This window comes from Mauremys mutica, chromosome 1 (genome assembly GCF_020497125.1).
Source record: "Mauremys mutica isolate MM-2020 ecotype Southern chromosome 1, ASM2049712v1, whole genome shotgun sequence".
In the NCBI taxonomy this organism is placed as follows: domain Eukaryota; kingdom Metazoa; phylum Chordata; order Testudines; family Geoemydidae; genus Mauremys; species Mauremys mutica.
Window position 1 is genome coordinate 358,546,406 of NC_059072.1, and position 21,911 is coordinate 358,568,316.

The 21,911-nt window shown below is 58.1% G+C and overlaps 1 protein-coding gene across 1 annotated transcript in view; it reads right to left on the bottom strand.

Annotated features, from left to right (window-relative positions):
• Positions 1–16,285, bottom strand: part of RHOG (ras homolog family member G) — a 32,371-nt gene extending 16,086 nt beyond the window's left edge. The window contains exon 1 of the mRNA XM_045023796.1: positions 16,071–16,285. The gene's annotated coding sequence lies outside the window, so the exon portion shown is untranslated. The remainder of the gene's footprint in view (positions 1–16,070) is intronic.
• Between the last annotated feature and the right edge of the window lie 5,626 nt (positions 16,286–21,911).

A 21,911-nucleotide genomic window follows, 5' to 3' on the forward strand; every position in this document is an offset into this window, starting at 1 on the left:
AGCTTCCAGGAAGAAAAGCACCATTCCCTTGCTCAGGAATAATAAGTCTTGAGGTAGGACCCACAGAGCGCAGCCAGCAAAGGACGCCAGAGGTCACTTACGGATCCTGAGCTAACCTGAGCACCCCGAATGCTGTGAGAGCTGCGGAGAGCTGCAGCTGGCCAGTGAGTGTTCAGCACCCTTGCATTGGGCCCCTTGCTAGCAACCTAACTCGCCGCACCAGGTGTGAAAGATTTGGCCTTTCCCCCTGCCTCAGTTTCCCCAAATGGGGATTACAGCACTCACCCACACTGGCTTCCGAGGCTTAAATGAGGGAATGCCTGCACAGTGCTCTGACCAGGCAAACCACTACGCGTCGGAACAAAGTCATGGCCAGCTGGGACAGCCTATGCAGCACAGTACGGCTGCTTCATGGGGATAGGGGAGTTGGTCTATTGGGTATCTATACAGCCCCCAGCTCTGTAATATCCCAGCATCTCCTAAATGTTTGAAAACAGACATAAAACGACCCACGTCTGCTCCTTCCCAGCCTGCAGGTGAAATAGCGAGGTGGGGAGGGGGGAAGGACAGACAGATGTGAGACACAAGGGCCTACTGTGGGAAAGCTAAATTAGAGAGAGGAGTTTCAGAGCCTCCTGGTCCGAACCCACAGGTCTCTCTCACCTGAGTTAAAGGAGAGCCTGGGAGCAGTGGAGGGGCCAGGCCACAGCTGTGCAGCCCTATTTCCAGCCAGCAGAGGGCAGTGGTGTACACTCACTAGCAAGCTCATGATAGTACCATTCCCCGTTTTACAAGTGGGGAAACTGAGGCACAGAGGTGGGGCAGTGACTTGCTCAAGGTCGCCCCATGAGGCTGTGACAGAGCTGGGATCGGAACCCAGGAGGAGGCGTTCCCGTGCTTAGATCATGGTCCCACCCTGCTCCTCTCACTAAATCAATGGCACCTGGGAGTCCACCCCTGGGGCGAGAGTGGGGAGGGCAGCTGCATACAGAGCGCCGGGTCCCGGCCATCTCTTGTCCTCGCGCTCCTCTCCCCGGAGGTCTTGTGAGGTCACCGAAACCAGGTGACCTGGTGGCTTGGGTGCTGCTCCGCCTAGCCCCTCCCAACCAGGGCCGGTGGGGGCAGCAGCTGGCAGGCAAGGAGCAGCTGGCCCTCCCACAAATGGAATCAAAGACCAGCCATGTGAATCCCTGTCACAGCCCAGCTCCCAGCCAAACGCTCGCTTCCTCTGCAGGTGACGTTCGGGGGGCACGGTGCCCCCTTTCCCGCCCCACAGAACGTGGGTGGAGCTGGGGGCACTCACATGGGGGTGGGGGTTGTTATAGCCACGGAACAGATGGCTCAGCTGACCTGCCCAAAGTCACTGAACGAGTTGGGGGCCGTGGCAGGACTAGGCCCCAGGTGCCCTGCTCTGGCCACTAGACAATGCTGCCTCTCGATCTGATCCAGACAGAGGTGAGAAGGCCTGGCCCGATGGCTGCAACAAATCCTTTCCGGAAGGAGCTGGCGGGCCAGAAGTAGGTAATACGGAGCCCAGGGTTACCGCTGGAGCGGGCGAAGGGGGAATAAGGCAGGTGCCCCCCAATGAACTCAATAAGCAGAGCAAAATACCCCTTTGTCTTGGTAACTTGTAAAGCCTTTGGAAAGCAACCTGGAGTCACTGCTGTACGCTGCAGCACTGGAGGGGTTAATCCGAGGGGTAACGAAGGAGAGAAGGAAACTGCTCCCGTGGGGCTGAGGGATAGGAATGGGACCAGATCCGGAATTTAACGACACAAGGAATATCCCCTGCTGCAGGAATCGGAGCTGATGTTGAAATGCTGAGGGTGACGGTAAAAGAACTTGCTACCATCTCCTCCAAACTCCTGGCCAGGCCTGGGAAGTGAAGAGACTTTCCCCAGAGCATCCATCGCAGGTGTTACCCAGATCCCAGGGCACGCTGAGCAGGACTTCAGGGAACCAGGCACCTGGACACCTGTGCAGCACAGGTGTGAACTACAAGGGCTTGTCTACACCCAGCAGTTGCGCCGGTTTAATTCTGTGTGCATCTGTAATGGTTTAAAGTTGGTTCTATGGCTTGAGTTGGTGCCTACAACCCCACCACAGGCTGAGCTGCCGTAAGCCAGGCTGGAACTGATTTCAGCATGTCCACATACAAAGCTGCACGGAGCTGAGCAGAGCCGCTGTAAAATCACGCCTCTAACTCCACCGGTGTCGCTTGGTGTGTGGAGCACCAGAAAACTCTGCCGCGGGGCACCGGGCCCCAATATTAGAAGCTGCCAGTAAGATCCCAGTCGCCCTGCAACTTCCCTTCCCAGCTGCAACACGAGGCAGTTTGTGCTGTAACCCGCAGTTTGGTATAATTTCTGCTCTGCCCCCTCCTGCTTCCAAAAAGCCCATCAGGCCACTTGCTGCACTGCAACCAATGGAAGCAGCCCTGCTGCTGCTGCTGCACTGGAGGAGGCGCTGGGCCAGCATCAGTTAGAGACGCTCCCTCTGATCAGCAGGGCGGATGCAGGAGCCCTGCCAAGAGGCTGCTGAGGGAAGTGGGAGGCAGTGGTGCTGGAGAGGAAGGGCAGGGAAATGGGAGTGGATAATGTGATCTGGGCGGGAGATCTGGACACTCTGGAAATGTGCAAACCGCAGTCACTGCACCTTGCCTCAGTTTCCCCACCTGGATAACGGTGATGGCGCCTCGCTCATAGATCTAGCTCATTTGCTCTGTGCTCCTTGGACAGAAGGGGCTTGAGGAACACTGTTCTTCCGGGAGCGGTGCCCATCACCATGGTATCTGAGCGGTACTGAGTACTACTGCTGGGTATGCGGGCAGAGATATTCACCGGTGGACCCCCCACGTCCCCTGTGATGGGAGGAAGGTCCATGTTGTTGTCACCGTTTTATAGAGGGGCACTGGAGGCCTGGAAGAGATGGGACCTGCTCCCAAGCCCAGTGGGCTACACAGACTCCCACTGACTTCACCAGGCGCAGGATCTGGCCATATGAGAGGGGGCTTGTGCCGGGACTGAAGCCAGGAGTCCCGATTCTGCCCCCACCTGGAGACGGCGTGATCCCGTTAGCGGGCAGGTTAGAGAACGCACCAGAGAGGTTCACCAGCCCCTCTCTCTGTGCAGTTCTGCACAACTCCGCTCTGCTGGGGGCGAGCCATTCACTGGGAACGGGAGAGGCCAGCAGCATCTGTTTGCGCCCAGCGCAGAGCGGCGGCTGCATTTTCTAGAGGGGTTGGGAAAGGTTGGCCTCAGGGTGGTGTCGACATACACACAATATCGTCTAACCCCCCCACAGAGATCCAGGTGCTTATCCCACATCCATCACCGTGGTGTCTGGGCTCCTGCCCTGCAAAGTGCTAGGCCCTTGATCCTGCCCAGGGAACTTGATTGCAAGAGCAGGGCCTAACACTTTATAATCCCAAAGGGCTTCACAGACATCGATTAAAGTCTCAGGCTCACTATCGCCATCCGGCAGAGGGGGAAACTGAGGCATGGGGGCAAAGTGGGCTCCCCAGGATTACACAGCTAGTCACTGGCAGGGCTGAGGCTATAGCCAAAGGTTCCTGACTACCCGCCAGGCTGGCGGCTGTTCCCTGGAAGGCTCCTTCCTGCCCGAGAGCTGGCTATTGTCGTCCATTTCCTAACTCCAGCAGAGAAAAAAACCACTCCACCGTCATGCAAACGCTTTCTAGGCAGAAACAATTCTGCTTCTGTGGCCCGTATTTCCTAGGGCGGCTCTTCCCATTAGCATTCAAATCTCGGTTTCTGATCTGCTCAAGTATCGATTCCCTGTCCAAAGGCAGATGCCTTTGTTGGCTGCTATTGACAGACCCAAGCTAACGCAGGGAGCCAGAGACCAAGCCGGCAGCTCTAGATGTCATGTGGCTTCTTGAAGGCTGCGCAGGCTGGCTGGGACAACAGCCCTGCCCGTCCCTAGACGTTCTCCCAGCGCCGCCCACACAGGAAGCCCTGGTGCCCACTAACTGCCCCCTCTGGCACTGACAGGAGCAGGGGCCTCCGGGCTGCTCAGGGAGCTCAGCGCGGCAAGCGCCCGGTCCAGAGCAGCGAGTGACATGGTCTCCAGGAGCCACAGGTCCACCAGAACTTCCTGGTCAGCGCTTCCCAGCCAGAGCCAACAGCCTCGGTGTACCACGGAAACAGAGCTGGGAAGGGCCCCCCGGCTCTGCCCAGCCTCCCATCGGGCAGGAGAGTCCTGCCCGCCATCCACACACAGGCCTTGCGGTGCTGGAAAAGGTCCCTGTGCTGCAAGGCTTAATTTGTGCCAGGCCTAAGCCCCGGCACCTCTGGGCCTGGCGGTTCCGAGCCCCGCCACCTCTGGGCCTGGCGGTTCCGAGCCCCGGCACCTCTGGGCCTGGCGGTTCCGAGCCCCGGCACCTCTGGGCTTGTTACATCAGTTACGAATGTGAAAACACAACAGTTCTGGGATGGCCCCCAGCCAGGCCCCCTCTCCCTGCCTCCCCTGACTACTGCAGGAAGAGGAGAGCTGTAAGATGCACCGGCCATGAATGAGGCTCTGTCACAAGGAGGGGTCTGTTCTCCCTGCCTGACACTGGAAAGAGCAGCTGGGCAGATTTCACTTTCCCAAGGCCCTGCCTCTGCCTTTCGGCATGTTAGCCCTCCATCCTGGCAAAGAAACAAGGGCACTTGGACATTCTAGGAACTAGACTCGAACTTCCCCAGAGCCCTGCTGGTGTCTGTAGGTATAATCCCTCAGATCATAGACGGCGAGCTTGGAAAAGTCCTATTAAGCTAGTGAAAGCTCATCACCCAGGTATGTTCTCTGGGCTTCGGGCAAACCCAGCTCCAAATGCCTCTAGCATCAAGGTTTCCATCACATCCCCTGGACGCTATTCCGCAGCTGAACAGATCTCAGTACCCGGCAGATCTCAGTTCAGCCTCAATTTTCCTCTGTTCAGTTCAGCCTCAGCCCATTCCATCGGGGCCCCCTCCACACCTCCATTCCCTGCTCTGGACTGAGCCCACCAGGTGTCCTGAGTGATGGCCATGGGGCCTGTCAGCACGGAGCCTCCCCCGCTAGGAGCAATTCAACAGCTGTGGGGTTGCTGGCTAAGGAGCTGCCAAGCCAGATCAGACTCATCGTCCCATCGGGCTGCTGTCCTGTCTCTGGCAGGGACTGGGACCAGACCCAGACTCAGTGGACCCTCTTGCAATAACATGCCTGGTGGGGAAGCTTCTTCTTGACCCCGGCGGCTGATGCTTTACTTCTGCCCTGACGCGGGGCAGACCCAGCTCGCTGAGGGTGGGCTCCATCTCAGGGCCAGGTGACTGGAGCCCACTCGAGTTGAGACCCTTAAAAATTAACTCATCTTTTCAACCTGAGGGCCGCTGTGTTCTCCCTTTCCGCCCACTTCCCTCTCTTCTAGGTAGCATGACCCCACCTTGCACCCCAGAGCCAAGGCCAGCGGTGACTGGCTAATCAGCCACTGGCTCACCCCCTCTGCAGCCAGCACACGCTTGCATTCCCGTGTGAGCATCGCCAGCATGCTGGGATGGGGAGAAACTCAAGGCCACTCTGAAATCGAGAGGATAAATACATTACAGATTGCGAGATTCTCCTCTGCTACTGTGCTGGGGCCAGCTAAGTCCCTTCGCTCTGCATGGCTCATGGGACGTTACCATACTGGTGGTGATGCCTCACATCTACACGCCACACTCGTAATGTGCTCACGAGGCATCAGGGCTGGGAGGGTGAGAGAGCTGAGAAACTGACTGGCCCAGGGAGTCCAATCCCCTTGGCCTGTGCAGAAGCAGCCCCCCTAAACAGAAGATTGGTGTCTGTGAGCTGGGTGGGTGGGTCTCAGTCTGTCCAAGGCCCTGGTAAGACCGTATCAGGAATGCTGCGCTCAGCGCTGGTCACCCGTGTTGAAGAAAGAAGAATTCAGGCTGGAACAGGTGCAGAGAAGGGCTGCTCGGACGGGCAGGACAACACAGGGCCTGGCTTAGCAGGAGACTGAGAAAGCTTGGCTGGTTTAGCCCGGCGAAAGGTAGGCTGAGCGGGGATCAGACTGCTCTATAAATACACCCCAGGGTGAACCCCAGGGAAGGAGACAAGCTATTGAAGCTAAAGGACAACGTTGGCACAAGTACAAACGGGGAGGATGTGGCCAGGAAACGTGGAGGCTGGGAAGGAGATTTCTAACCCTGCAACAGTCTCCCAGTAGAGCAGAGAGGGACAAGCAACCTAAGGGGCTTTAGGGTGGAGCGTGACAAGTTTGTGAAGGGGACGATATGCCGGGGCTGCCTGGGGACAATGCCCCGGAGATCCCTTCCAGTCCAACGTTATCATTGTTTGGGTGCCCAACTTGAGCCTGGCTCCTGGCGCCGGTGCCGAGCACCCGCTGCTCCCGTTGGCTTCATCGTCTGGGCACCCAGAAACTGAGGGGCCATGTTTGGAAGCCTCTGCCTCAGAAGGCATGAACCCCAGCTCCAGCCGTGGCCTCGAGTGGCCAGAGAACGGTGGACGTGGGCCATTACTCTCCCCCCAGGAGACTGCAGGGCAGTGTGGGGGAGCTTTGCCTGGCTGAGCCTGTTTGCCCAGGGCAGGCCTAGCTCGTCCTGGAGAGAGACCAGGCCCCGTCCCACAGGAGCATCACAGCCCCCCGCCTCCACCCTGTGCCAGCCCAGCCTGCCAGGGAGCAAGGCTGCTCAGGGCAAGGGGCTGGGGGGCTGGAGCCCGCTGGGGAGGGGTTCGGGGGGGCTCGCCAGCTGCCAGCCCGTCGAAAGGACGGAGGGCTCCAGCCCCGGCCACATGCGGGGTGGGGGAGCGCGAGTGCCCCAGGCCCTGACGCACACGACATCCGCAGGCCTGAGCTAGCGACAGGAAGTAAACAAACCTCGCCCCAGGAACCCATCCCGCCCCTCCCCACGCGCCCGCTGGCGACTGAGATACCAGCGCTGCCCTGCTTCTGCGTGTGCCCTCCACACACTGCCCCACACGCACAGCCCTACTGTCCACCCCACATCCCCACCCTGCCCTCCTGTACACCCCCACCCCACACACCCTGCCCTCCTGTACACCCCCCCACACTGTCCCAAATACCTCCACATTGCCATCCTGTACACCCACACACACTGCCCCACATGCACAGCCTTACTGTCCACCCCCCCACACAGTCCCACATCCCCACACTGCCCTTCTGTACACCCCCACCCCACACACTGCCCCACCCCCCCACACTGCCCCCCACCCTACACTGCCCACACTGCCCCACACGTACAGCCCTACTGTCCACCCCCACATACTGTCCCAAACACCTCTACACTGTCCTCCTGTACACCCCCCCACACACCCCGCCCCACATCCCCCATGCAATCCTGCTGCCCAATCCTAGGGTTCGGTGGGGGTGTATAGGAGGGCTGTGTGGGATGGGGGCTGTGCACAGAAGGAGGGCAGCATACACCCCCATACACACACTGCCCACAACCCCCACACACTGCCCCACACCACACCCAGCCCACACTCACACCCCACACACTGCCCTCCTTTTGTACACAGCCCACACCCACCCCACAGCCTTCACCATACAGCCCCCACCCCCACACCACCCTCCTGTACACCCACCCCCCACTGCCCCACACCACACCCAGCCCACACTCACACCCAAACCTCACACACTGCTCTCCTCCTGTACACAGCCGACACCCCCCCCCACAGCCTTCACCACACACAGCCCCCACCCCCACACCACCCTCCTGTACACCCACCCCCCACTGCCCCACACCACACCCAGCCCACACTCACACCCAAACCTCACACACTGCTCTCCTCCTGTACACAGCCCACACCCCCCCACAGCCTTCACCACACACAGCCCCCACCCCCACACCGCCCTCCTGTACACAGTCCTCACTCCCACACCTAGCCCCCTCCTTCTACACCCCTCTCACACCCAGCTCCCACCCCCACCACACACACGGCCCTCCCTTCTCACACCCCCACGCACAGCTCCCACCCCCACCCCGCTGCTGCCGGCACCACACCACACACTCTGCCCTCCCCAGAGTCCGGCCACAGATGCCCAATAGACATGCTGCCCCCACCTTTCACGGCCCCTCTCCCCCACCATCACCATCCTGGCCCCCTCGCACTGCCTCGCCTCCTCCGTTGCCCCCACCCGTGTCACCCCAGCCCTGATGGGTCCATCCCCGGCCCTCGCCCACCGCCAGGCCCTAGCGACGGGCTAGGAGCCCAGAGGAGTCTACAGGCTGCCCGCACGGCCTTGCTGGGGCAGCAGGATTGCGTGGGGCGGGGGCGGAAACACCCCAGGGCACCTCCCTCTGCCCAGCAATGATCCTCATCCGAGGCTGCTTCAGCAAGAGGAAGCTGGGGCCAGGACACGCCGGCCGGCTGGCGAGTGATTCATAACGACCCCCGCCCCACACCCCAGGAAGGGAAAACAACTCATCTTGCACTCAGCAGAAAAGGGAAGCAAAACCCGCTCTCTGTTTTTCAGATGCAGAATCCACCCCCAGCCCCTGCCGAGAACTCCGCCCGGGCGGGGGTTTTCCACCCAGAGGAGGGAAAATGTGCCAGCTGCCGAATGCTGGGGCACACCAGCGGAGCCTGGCCCCCTCCTTAATGGGGCCTGCTCACTGTCTTTCCTGCACCCCCCCCCCCACGGCCTGAGTCCTTCCACTAACCCTGCCCCCGAGTCCCTCCCCTCGGATGCTTAAGTCCACACCACTGCGGCTTGGGACCACGACTCACGTTCCCCCAGCACTCCGCCAGCATCCCCCCCACCCCTGGGAACCTGGGTGAAAACACATCCCCGTAGCTCCCAGGTACAAGACTGCTTAACTTATCAGCCCTAGCAAGAGCCCAGCTCCTGATGGCCTGGCTTTGGGGGCAGGAGGGTGGGCTGGCTTGAAAAGCTTCCAGCCTTTTGCAAAGGACTGTGTCACTGCATCCATGGTAAGAGCTGCCTTTGGACACCTGTCAGCCCACGAAGGGGTAGCCTGGGTCTCTCCCCTTGGGCTGCTGTAACTTGAAATATTTGCTGTGGCACCTAGCTGTCCCCACCAGGGTCAGGGCCCCGTGGTGTTAGGTGTTCAACACACTGTATTTACGGGCCCAGTGGAGCAGGAAATAAACTGGTCTCTGTGCAGCCTCCCCCATTCCAATCCTTTTCTGAAGAGGAAAATGAATGACCATACAGAGTCCTTCACTCTACTACACACACACGCTCACGCTCTGTCAGGGAGCAAAAGTACCTAGAAGCCGCCTGTATCTCCATGGGAGGGGAAGAAGAGGCTAGAGGTGGTGTCTGACAGCTAGGACGCCTGGGTTCTACTATAGGTCCTGGGAGGGGGTATGGGCTAGTGGCCGGAGCAGAGGACAGGGAGCCAGGACTTCTAGGTTCTCTTCCACCTTAGAAGAAACATAGGCCTTGCCATACAGGATCAGTCCAGTGCTTCAACTAGTCCAGTATGGCCAGCCAGTAAAGAACAGCTACACCCAGTTCTAATGGAAACAGTGCCTCCTTCAGAGCAGCACGTCTACCAAACCCCTTAAAAAATCCAACAGCACTCCCCATCTTAAAGGAGCCAGAACTCGACCCTGTGGACCATCCCCTTTCCAACCTCCCAGTCATGGGCACGACCCTGGAGAAAGTAGGAACCACCACGCTCCACCAACAGGGGACATCAGTCAGCATCCCGGATGCCTCCGGAGAGATCTAGGGGCACTAAAAGGTGACCTCCTTGTGGCCATGGACACAGATAAGATCTTCATGGTCCTACCACTGGGCCCAAGGTACTGCTAGCTCACCCACTTAACACAGCAGGAGCTGATGGCCCAGCTTCCCGGTGGCTCCTGTCCTCCCGCTCCAGCCGTGCTAGAGACCTGAAGTGCTGCTGGTCAGAAAGGAGAACGGCTGCCCAAGAGATGCTGCCTCTGCCTTCCATTGAAGGCATGCAGACCCGATTCATCCAAACGGCGAGAAAGCTCAGAGCCCTGCTTGACTCCTCAAAACGCCCTTTTCGCCCCCAGCTCATTAGGAAACCTGGTCCCTTCCTCCTGGAGGAGATGTGACCACAGGGATCCAGACATGTGTCACCTCCAGGCCGGGTTACTGTAACCGAAACTAAATGTGTCACTGCCACACAGGTTCCAGCTATCCACCTCCATGGCTCAGACCAGCGTGAGTGCCTCAGACCCATGCTCAAGTGCCTCCACTGGATCCCGGTCGGTTTCCGAGGCCAGTTTAAGGACTTGGCCCTAATTTAAAGCAATTAATGGATCAAGTGCCTGCTACATCAAAGACTGAATTTTGATCTGTGACCCACCACCATGGCTGTGCTCCTCTGGACAACGCAGATCACAAAGCGCATGAGCGCTGGGGTCAAACATTCCCAGTCCAGGGAATCTGCTTGTAGAACAATTGTCCAGAGGAGCTCAGGAGAACCCAGAGACTGACTGTCTTCAGGAGACACTGCCAAGCCTTCTTCCTCTTTGGAAAAGGCTCTCCATCATCCAAATAACAGTCACCAGGCTGAACCCCACTAAGCCCTTCCAAGCGGAATTGAATCCCAAAAAAAGGGAGACATGTCAGAGACTCCACCAAGTCCACTAGGGACTTTGCTATTGCTACTGATTTGAAATTGAAGATGAAAAAGGACTCGCGCCCAGCGGAGTAATTGCTTTTCTCCTGTGTTTCCTGCTTCTGATACATTCAAAGAACGCCTTGTGATTTCTTTTGATGTCTTTGGCTGGGTTCTCCCTGAACGCCACCTTAGCCCTCCCAACCCCCATCTAACACGCCACCTGCTCCAGCCCGCGTGCAGCCAACAGAAAGAAACTCCATTTTCAGAAGGATGCTGCTGTGGCTTGGAGGACATAGGCTCTTCTTGACTAATTTCTTCATTTATTTTTATCGGCTGCTACCTTTCGTTACCTTTCCTCCCCAGCTACCATGTCTGCCCTCGACCTACCAGGCTTCCCAGCAATCTAAAGGTACTTTCCAGGACCTCTCTCGTACATCTCCTTATGTCACTGGTAACATAGGCTCCTTTCTGCACATGCCAGAAGCCTCTCTAAAGGTCTCCTGAGATCTGCTACATGTGGGCCCAAGAGTCGTGTCACTGAATTGATCTTCTGGTCACCACATCCCCAGCTATTGCTAATGATCAAATCCACCATCTTTACAGCCTGTGTGTCTCACAGCTACCCACCCTGTCACTTTCTTCCTGTCTGCTTTGATAAAGTCCTCCAAGCACCTTTAGCTGCAACTCAGTGGCGACTGGATGTCTCTCTAAAAGATCTGCCCTAGTTCCCCACCCCAGTTATCGGGCACAAAGCAGGAATGGGTGAGTTTCTCTGGCCTGTGCTATGCAGGAAGTCAGACTAGCTGATCAGAATGGTCCCTTCTGGTCTTAAAAATCTACAGATCTGTGAACTAACATCCTATTTGTCATCGGCTTTATCTTTCAGTTTACTATCAGGTTTTGTATAATGCCCAACACTGTAGTATCTAACTAGCAAGAGTGAATTTTTTTTTGTTTTAAAAAAACAATCAAAGGGTTAACCAAAAAAAGTAGCAGAAGGCAAAGGGTTCAGCTTTAGAAAAAGGCGAGACAATCTTCTGTAAGGCTAGAATTAAGGATAAAAAAAGACAGAAAGTGACACAGCCAGCATTCAAAACTAAACAAAGGGGAGAGTGAAACTGAAAAGGCCAAGAATAGCTAAAAAAGGAAGGTCAGGCTTAGAAATAAGTTAATAGAGAGAAGGCTGAGCTTGAATATCATGAAAAAGGGACAAAGTCAAGGGTTTAAAACTGATGAAATTCTAGTGTTAATTTTGCACAAAATAGGAAAATGTATATGTATAGAGAGAGACATAAAAGCAATTTGAAATGTTTCAAAAATTAAATTGTTATTTTCAGACTAATAAGGGCCAACCCTGCAAATAGTTATCCGCACACTTCACGTTAGTGAAATGTGTAGTTCCATGGGACTTCCATGTTTCAAGTTAAGCATGATCTTAAGTGTTGACAGCACTGGGGCAGGGTCCAGAGTGGTAGCCGTGTTAGTCTGTATCAGCAAAAACAACGAGGAGTCCTTGTGGCACCTTAAAGACGTACAAATTTATTTGGGCATAAGCTTTCATGAGCTTCATCAGATGCATGGAGGGGAACATACAGGAGTGAAGTGGGTTCTAGCCCATGAAAGCTTATGCCCAAATAAATTTGTTCGTCTCTAAGGTTCCACAAGGACTCCTCATTGTTTTTGGGGCAGGGTCTGTGTCTTCACATGAGGGGGCCCCCATCCTGACCAGGGCTGCTAGACACTACAGCAATGTAAAGACTCTTAATCAGTAATGCCAGAGGGATAATAGCTCCCTTCCTTACCCGGGTGGCCAGGAGGTTTCACTCATTTGTGTTTGTAAACTCCTTGGGATGGTCATTCCATGCACCAGAGAAGCCTCTACTACTAATTCTCCGAGCTACTCGGGAGTGTGCACAGCTTTGAACGCAGAAAGCAGCTTGGAAGTGTGAAGTACCAGTATGATAATCAAGGCTGTTCATACATTGGAACGGCCCCTGGCTGCCCGAGGAAGGGAAGGGAGGGGGCCCTCCCGTGCCCTCCAAAGAGATGAAATAATCGTAACCATACAGTAACAAGGGGAACCCAGGGGAAACCTCATTCCATAGTACTGCACAGACGCTTGGACAGTGAGCGACTTCCTTAACAACCAAACAGTCACCGCAACAAACCGCCCCACTTAGAGGAGGGATTGCTTTGGGGTTTAGAGCACATGCTCACATTCGGTGGGAACGGTCTGGTCTCACTTTTTCCTTGAGCTGCCTCCACCTTATTTCAGCTCTGTTCCATTTGCTCCTCCGGAAGCTCGAGCATTGTCGGAGACAGGCTATAAGGCAAGGTGAACCACGGCCTCTCATCCCTTCCCTCCTGCCTGACGCCAGCTCTCCTTCGATTCACCTCCACCCCCGCCCATACTGCCTGATCCCTGCTGGATTCAAACCAGTGACCTAGCTGTCAAAAGCCAATTACTCACCCAAGTCCTTGGGAATCGGTCTATTTCTTCTGCAGCACCAACAACTTAAAATGCATTGTGCAAAAATACAATTTACAAGGCTTAGTGTGTCTGGAAAAATATGAAACAGGCCTTAAATACATTGTGATGCAATGGCGTGTGCGTATGAGCAGGCACATCTTTGCCCTCTGCTGGACAGAATCAGAACTTCTAAACTGTGTGTCATGTGCCCTATACAGCAAATGGCTAATGGAGATTCTCCTTTAGCTAAAAAGGCAGGGATCTGTGCATTGCAAGCTGGAGAATCTCATGTCTATCCATGCTGCTGCCACAAAGTTCCAAACCGCCATGCTGCATAGCATGGTGCCAACCATGACTTTGGGGTGGCTCTGGCTTTGTTATACTATTTAAGGCTGTTTCTCATTCTAAGGGGGGTCTGTATTCTCCAGGCAGGGCCGTCTCCCCCACACCATCCTGATGAGCTCAGCTTTCCAGCTCCCTCCTCCGTAACTTCAGGTCTAATCACCACCACTGGTAGCCAATGACACTGGTGATGTCAGCCCAGGAAATCTGACCCTATGGGTACATCCACTCAGGCATCATCTGGGAACTGTCCCTGCTCAAACTGTTTGCTAGCAGCCCCGTCCATCCTAGCTCAGGCCTGAGCCTCTGAGGTCTGATGCCCACTTGTATCCCTAATCAAATGGGAGGCTGCAAACCTTCGTTCTTAGCCTTTTAGTAACACACAAAATGATGTGACCTAATGAAAAGGCAGCAGAGCCCGCGGAGGGCATCTCAGCCCAGTTCCCATGGTCTCAGCTCGCCTGGGATTGTGAGGGTGAAGACACTAGCGGCAGGGCGGGGATAGACACAGAGTCATTGGCTCCAAGGCCAGAAGGGACCCATGTGTATAGCACAGGCCAGGGAACTTCCCCACAATAATCCCTAGAGCAGAGCTCTTAGAAAATGAAGAATAAAATCCACTCCCAGCCCTGGGAGGGGATCTCTTCCCCTCCCCCATTCTGAACAAAACCCAGGCCGTGACCCAACCCAATACACCCCCTCCCCGACACAATGAGACACCAAGGAGGAGCCCACAGCTTTCCGATTCACAAAACCCAACGAACGCTGATGACTTTCGGCCCTTAACATGCTGCCTGCTCTAGCTCAGCACTAGAAGGGCCCAGCCCAGCTGAGCTTGGCACGGAACGGCTCAGATGGAGAACCCCTGGGCCAGGCTCAGCTTGGCTCAGTTTAGCCTGGCACAGCATGAGTCAGCCCAGCCCCCTGCAGCACAGCTCAGACTGACCTAACAACAAGGGACACAAGGGAAACTCCTACTTGTTCTGGGCCAAAGCCAAGCCTAGCTCGGAGGAGGGCTGGGAAGCAGGAGCAGAGGGCGGGAATGGGGGGGAGGCGAGTGCCAGGCTTGTGGGGGAGGGCACAGGGCAGGCTGTGTTCTCAGGACAGACCTTCTCTCCCAGAAAAAAACAGAGCCAGCCAGTCTGCCCAGGCTGCATGCACCCGGCTCCCCTGCAGGAGGCAGTGACACAGACGGGCGCACCCCAGAGCTGGCTGCTTCACATTTTCCTCCTGGAGTTGCACCTTTTCAGAGTGCGGCCCGGCCCGGCCCGGCACGGCACGGCATAGCCCGGCTCAGCTCAGCCCAGCCCGGCACGGCACGGCACGGCACGGCACGGCATAGCCTGGCTCAGCTCAGCCCAGCTCTGCCCGGCACAACCCAACCCAGTTCTGCCCATCTCAGCCTCTCCCGGTACAGCCCCGCCCGGCCGAGCCTCCTTCACAGACAGACCCAGCAGCAGCTGGTGTCAGTTGCAGGCGCCTTCGGTGAAAATTCTTCTTCCTCCCCCGCCCCGCCCCCGTCGCTCCAGCCCCGCAGCCCGACCCCTGCCTCGCCCTCCCCCCAGGCTCTCCCCTGCTCCCGCTTTGCTGGCTGCAGCCTGCTCCCGGGAAGCGTCCTGACCCCCTTTCCACCAGACACGCATCACACCCCACCCCACCCAGCGGCACCCAGCCCGCTCCGAGGGGACCCGCCCATCAGAGAACAGAGAGCAGCTGCCCCCGCCCCGGGGGACCCCCCCAGAGGCGCACTGCACAGCTGCCCCCACCCCGAGGCGCACTGCACAGCTCCCTACCCCGGGGGACCCCCAGAGGCGCACTGCACAGCTGCCCCCACCCCGAGGCGCACTGCACAACTCCCTACTCCGGGGGACCCTCCAGAGGCCCACTGCACAGCTGCTCCCACCCCGAGGAGCACTGCACAACTCCCTACCCCGGGGGACCCCCCAGAGGCACACTGCACAGCTGCCCCCACCCCGAGGCGCACTGCACAGCTCCCTACCCCGGGGGACCCCCCAGAGGCGCACTGCACAGCTGCTCCCACCCCGAGGCGCACTGCACAGCTGCCCCCACCCCGAGGGACCCCCCCAGAGCCGCACTGCACAGCTGCCCCCACCCCGAGGCGCACTGCACAGCTGCCCCCACCCCGGGGGACCCCCCGAGAGACGCACTGCACAGCTCCCTACCCCGATCCGCGGGGACCCGCCCTCCAGAGGGCACAGTGCATCAGCACCCACCCCGGAGGGGGGACCCTCCAGAGGCGCACTGCACAGCTACCCCCACCCCGGAGGGGGGACCCTCCAGAGGCGCACTGCACAGCTACCCCCACCCCGGGGGACCCCCCCAGAGGCGCACTGCACAGCTGCCCCCACCCCGGGGGACCCCCCCCAGAGGCGCACTGCACAGCTCCCTACCCCGATCCGCGGGGACCCGCCCTCCAGAGGGCACAGTGCATCAGCACCCACCCCGGAGGGGACACCCCCCAGAGGCGCACTGCACAGCTACCCCCACCCCGGGGGCACCCCCCCCAGAGGCGCACTGCACAGCTGCCCCCACCCCGGGGGACCCCCCCCGGCACAGCTGGGGGGCGGCGGCCGCCGGGCTAAGGGGCGCGCCCCGACCCCCTCTCCCGGAAGGCCGGGGGGGCGCGGCGGGGAGGCAGGACTCACCGTGGCTCATAGCTCGGGGCGGCGGGGGGTGCGCGGTGAGCCGGGTGGGTCTCGGCTCGGGGCGGCCGCCGCTGCTGCTCGCTGCTGCTGCTCGCTCCCGGTGCAGAAGGAAGTGACTGAGGCCAGAGGAAGTCTGCAGAGCCAGGCACCAGAGAGCGCGAACAAGGAAGTTTCTGCTCCCTGGCTCTGACTTCCCCTCCTCTCTACCCCCGAGCACTCTCTGCTGAGGCCAACTTTGCTCCAGTCCTCTCCCCTGTGTGAGCGCATGGCCCTCCCCCTCCCCCAATTCCTCCTTCCCCCACCAGATCCCAGCCCTGCCCCACCATCCGCCTTGCCTTGGCCAGTGGTGCCACACCCACAAAGAGGGACCCCCAAATCTCTGGGGTGGGGGCTGCACCCTGAGGCGGCCCCCGTCTGTTCAGCCGTCCAGGCTCTAGCCGGCTCCTCCGGCCTGGCAGTGGGCAGATCACGCACAAGGGAAGTGCCCGGACACTGCAGTGATGGGTGGCAGAGAGGAGCCTAAGGGAGCCGGAGAGGGTAACCAGCCGGCCAGCCTCAGGTTTGCGGCCTGGTCCCAACAAGCACGTGCGCCTCGGGGCAGAATCACGTTATAACCCAATGCCCTGACATCCCCGGGGCGGGGGAAGCCGACGGGGCATCAGTCAAAGCCTCGGTAGGTGCCAGCCGTGGAACCACCCAACCCTGCCCCGTCCGTGCCTGCTTCCGCAGAAGTTTCTCTGTGTAGCTGGCTAGTCTCTTAAGCAAAGGGAAGCCTGCTATCCCTTAGGGCACCAGTTTCCAAACTTTTGTCATTTGCGGGCCCCTGAAAAATTTTGCGGGGGGGGGGGGTGCGGAGCCCTTTGGAAATACCAGACACAGTCTGCGGAGCCCTGGTCAAAAACCACGGCCCTAGACACTCCACGCCACTCCCAGGCGGGGCGGAGGAGGTCAGGACAGCCGGTGAGCAGTGTACAGTCAGAGGAGCCTGGCGACAGGCCACAGGGCTCGGGGGAAACTTTACGATCCAAACGGTTTGGCGGGGGAGTGTCATGTGCAGTGTCCGGATGTTATTATATAAACGCTCAGCTCCTCTGTGACAGATGCACTCCTGCACCAGGCTCTCCTGGAGCCTGCAAACAGCTGTCGGCTGTGGGTCAAATTCATCCCTGGGGGAACTTCAGCAGCTCAGGCTTCTTCACCCAGAGCAGGCGACCCCAGCACAGGGAGGCTGCTGCCACCCAGAGGCCAGATGGTGCCAAGCCCCAATCAATGCTGAGTGAGTGAGGAAGGCTCACGAGGTTGCAGGGGGGCTGTTGGTTGTGCTGGGGGTGGGGAATGGGACAGTCTCTAGGGGCGTGGGGCCGTTTCTTGCTCCGGTTGAAGTGTTCACAGCAAAGTTCAGATTCGTTACCATGCAAGTACTGGAGCCGGGGATGTGTTTGGGCTGCAGTACGCATGGGCCACTCCTTGCAAGGGTTTATAGCGACAGGACCAAGAGACACAGGATGGGAAGGGACCTCCTGGCCCATCAAAGTCAGTCCCTGCTAATGCAGGCAGCCTTGGCATACCATCCATTATTCCCTACACTCCAGAGTCTTAGGCATTGTGTCTCCAGTGAACCTCACCTTCCCCGTCGGCCCAGATGCTGTCTGCAGGGCAGTGCTCGGGTCCATAGGCCGTGTGCTAGCCAAGGCCACCAGGGACACTAAGAATTCCTCCCTCCTGTCCCCAGCAGGATCCAGTGTGGTGGAGGAGCGGCTGCATGGATTCTGATACATCCCCGGGGCTGACACACGTCACCCCTCCACGGGAGGTTTGGACAATGGATCTGGGTCGTCTCATACCAACAAGCATAGACATGGGGAGGGATAGCTCAGTGGTTTGAGCATTGGCCTGCTCAACCCAGGGTTATGAGCTCAATCCTTGAGGGGGGCCACTTAGGGATCTGGGGCAAAAATCAGCACTTGGTCCTGCGAGTGAAGGCAGGGGGCTGGACTCAATGACCATTCAAGGTGTATCTCCATAAAATGAAGCTTGCAGGCACCATGCATGTGGGGCTGAGGCCCTCTTTGTACAATGGGCCAGCCTGGGCTCCTCTGTGTTTGGGGACAGCCCTGCCTTGGCTCTGATTGTCCTGAGAAGAGCAGACTGAGCCTTTCCTTGTATGTCAGCCATGGCTGCAGTGTCCTAGTTCAGGCTAAGGTGGAGATCCTGCTTCACACTCCCCCCCCACCCACGTGCACGCCTGCCATTCTCAGTTGCTTTTTATAGCCTTCTTGAGAACACAAACAGGCTCAGCCCAGAGGCGGGCAGGCGTCTGTAAGTCTTTTAACCGATGGAACCAGCCTGGTGCTGCCTAGGGGGATGCTGTGGTGGCAGAGTGGCCTGGGACATGCCCTGCGTGCTCCAACCTGTCCTAGGGCCCCGCAGGTCCCAACCTTGCAGCTGGGAGGGACCTTACCTAGATCATGCGTAACTGAACAGGCAGGCAGCGGAGGGCCAGGGCTGGAGAGGGGTTCCAGCAGCTACGAGTCATGTGAGGAGCCCAGATACTCCAGTGAGGGGTGTCATTATCGTACGTTCTCAGCCACGCACACGTGACGTTATGATTGTTCTGTATAACGGATACAAGGTGGGGGAGTGGATACCTTCTATTGGACCAACCTCTGGCGGTGGAAGAGACAAGCTTCCAAACCTACACAGCGTTCTTCTGCGGGTCCACAGGGCTACAACAACAACACTGTGTATTAGCTGTATAACGTTAGCTGAAGGTACTGAGAACAGAAACTCATCTCACCCCAGGTATCGGATGGGTCCAGACGTGCCTGGCCACAGAGTCACATATTTGCCTGTGAATTGGACTGGAAATCTTGTTACGGTGTGTAAACGAGCCCTCACTGTCTGTGGGACACCAGAACAATGTCAGAAACACCTCACTGGACACAGGAGGGGTGGGCGTGAGTGTGAGACACGTGGGGACATGCAACAGGCTAGTTGCCCCTTAAGTGAAAGAGGGCTCAGCGCTCCTGTTCCAGTAAAGGGGCACCCTAGTTTGGTGTAAGAAGGGTGGGGCGGCCCCTGCTGTTATAAATGAGAGTTCAGCAGCCTGAGGGGGAGTTTATGATACAGAGAGAGGGTGGCTGAAGTGGCTACCACGGGTATAAAAGGAAGAACGTGTAGGCGAAGCTATGCGGCTCAGAGCTGGGAAAGCTGGTGCCAGTAGATAGACACAAAACCAGCACCCCGCAGGGGTGTGTCATCGGTCCTACCTTCTTCAACACCAGACAAATGATCTTCCGAAAGAGAGGAGCGCAGCAAGAGGCATGTGACGAAGTGGGAATGTCCATAATGTTTTCTCTGACTACTGTGTGGGTGCCTCAGTTTCCCCTATGCATTTCTTAAGTATCTAGGTAGGGGGATAAGGGTGTGTGATTGTTGCAGAGCCCTAGAGGGCAGGGGTGTGCAGGGGCCTGCACAGAGAATGGCCGACACCCTGTCTCCTGATGGCCTGGGCCCCTCCCCTGCAAGATGCCAACTGAAGGTGTTAGAGAACAAAGAGATCAGGTGGCCTCGTGGCCCGGAAAAGAGACAAAGGCCAGAGGAGGGGCTGGAGAGTTTCAGTTTGGAGCTGGCTGGGGAAAGAGAGGGAGGCCCAGACCCGGGGGTCCGGTTTCTGTACCTACAAGCTCTGTTTTGGACCGTGTTCCTGTCATCTAATAAACCTTCTGTTTTACTGGCTGGCTGAGAGTCACGTCTGACTGCGGAGTTGGGGTGCAGGGACCTCTGGTTTCCCCAGGAGCCCTGCCTGCGCGGAGTCGCTAGGAGAAGCACATAGTGCGAGAAGGGGATGCTGAATGCTCTGAGATCAGACCAGGGCCGGCTCTAGACCCCAGCGCGCCAAGCAGGCGCGTGGGGCGGCCCTTTCCCTGGGGGGCGGCATTTGGCTCCGGCTGAGCTCCCGCAGGCGTGCCTGCGGCAGGTCAACCGGAGCCCGGGAGGAGCGGACCTGCCGCAGGCATGACTGTGGCGGGTCCCCTCTTCTCGCGGCTCCGGCTGAGCTCCCGCAGGCATGCCTGCGGCAGGTCCGCTGGTCCCGGGCTCCGGTTGACCTGCCGCAGGCATGCCTGCGGGAGCTCAACCGGAGCCGCGGGAAGAGGGGACCCGCCGCGGGACCGGGGAAGGGGCGGCGCTGCGCACGGCTGCTTGGGGCAGCCTATTTTCTAGAGCCGCCCCTGGATCAGACCCAGGAAGGTCGAAGCTATGGAAGCTTCTTGCCCTGGAGACAGTCTGCTCAGAGAGAGGAGGCTCCCCCAGAGTCCTGCCTGGCTTTGTATGGAGCACTTCCAGAGCATCGCCCGGTGACTCTGTGACAAGGCATCACTCTGATCGCTGGCAATCACCATGTGGGGAAAACCCAGAAACCCTGCACCAGCTGCTAAAAGAGTAAATGAAGCTCTAAGGAAGGTGTAGCAGGGTGCGGCAGACCCCCCTGGCTTCTGCCTCTGCTAAGCTCACAAAGTCACTCTAAGACTTTGGGTTTTGTAACCACTGGTGCACTCTGTTCTCAGGCTTCTTCCCACCATCATTTCACCATGTACAAGTAACCGTTCACTGTCTGCGCACAGGAGGAGAGAGCTACCTCCCTGCTCCCATTGCCTGCCTGTCTTTCCCCTTTCCTCCTGCCCTCCCCTGGCTGCCTTCCCCTCAGGCTTCTATGCAGCCCTAGGCTAATTAGGGCCAGGTTATCTCCAGCCGGTTCTAATTTGTTCCCCTAATGAGGCGTGGGCGTGACAGAGGACTGACTCTGCAACCCTTTGCCCAGCAGCCTGTCACAGGAGGGTGTGGAGTGGTGAAACATGCGGGGGGCTTTACATTCTCAGTTGACGCAACGAAGGGAACGATAGTCACCAAAAGGAAAATTCACAAAGATTATAAAATGTATCTATATGGACAGCAAATAAGTATCGTTAAAAGTGTCACCTTTTTAGGTGTGATATCTGATAGCAAGCTCAGCTCACTTGGAAGGATCGTATGGAAAATATTAGAGATAAGCAAAACCAGGATCAACTCACTCAAAAGTCTTTCTGGAACTTCCTGGGGTGTGGCTAAGGCAGACAAAGCGCTAATGAGACCCATCGGCAAGTACAGGGAGAGTTTAGAAAGGACCAGTGTCTGGAGTCCTGAGAGCAAAGCGAGCTCAGGAAGAGCAGCACTGGGCGGAGAGCTCTGGGGTGGGGCTGGCCCTGGAGGAGGGAGGGGCTGAGAATTCCCTGGGTGAGCAGTAGAGCTGGACCAGGCTGGTAAAAGCGGAAGGTAAGGGGTCACCTACAAACTTTCCCAGGCCAGAGAGGGAGGGCTGAAGGGTGAGACCAGCCGAGGGAGATGGCTGCTGGATCCCTGAGCCAGAGGACCAGAGAGGGCTGATGGCTAGGGAGTGATGGAGAGGCGAGCCCACTGAGTTCTCCAGGCAAGAGATAGAACCCAAACCAGGAAGGAAATAGAGCGGAGAAACATGCCAGCTAGAGGGGCTGGGGTGAGGTGTGTGACAGCCACCAGAGACGAGCTTGTGGGGGGGGGGGGGTGCAGGAGTCGTAGGAGCCACCCCTAGGAGCCGAGCTGGGGTCAGGTGGGAGCCGAGCTGGGGCTAGGTGGGAGCCACAGGAGCCGTCCCTGGGAGCCGAGCTGGGGCCGGGTGGGAGCCGTAGGAGCCGCCCCTGGGAGCCGAGCTGGGGCCGGGTGGGAGCCGCCCCTGGGAGCCGAGCTGGGGCCAGGTGGGAGCCACAGGAGCCGCCCTTGGGAGCTGAGCTGGGGCTGGGTGGGAGCCGTAGGAGCCACCCCTAG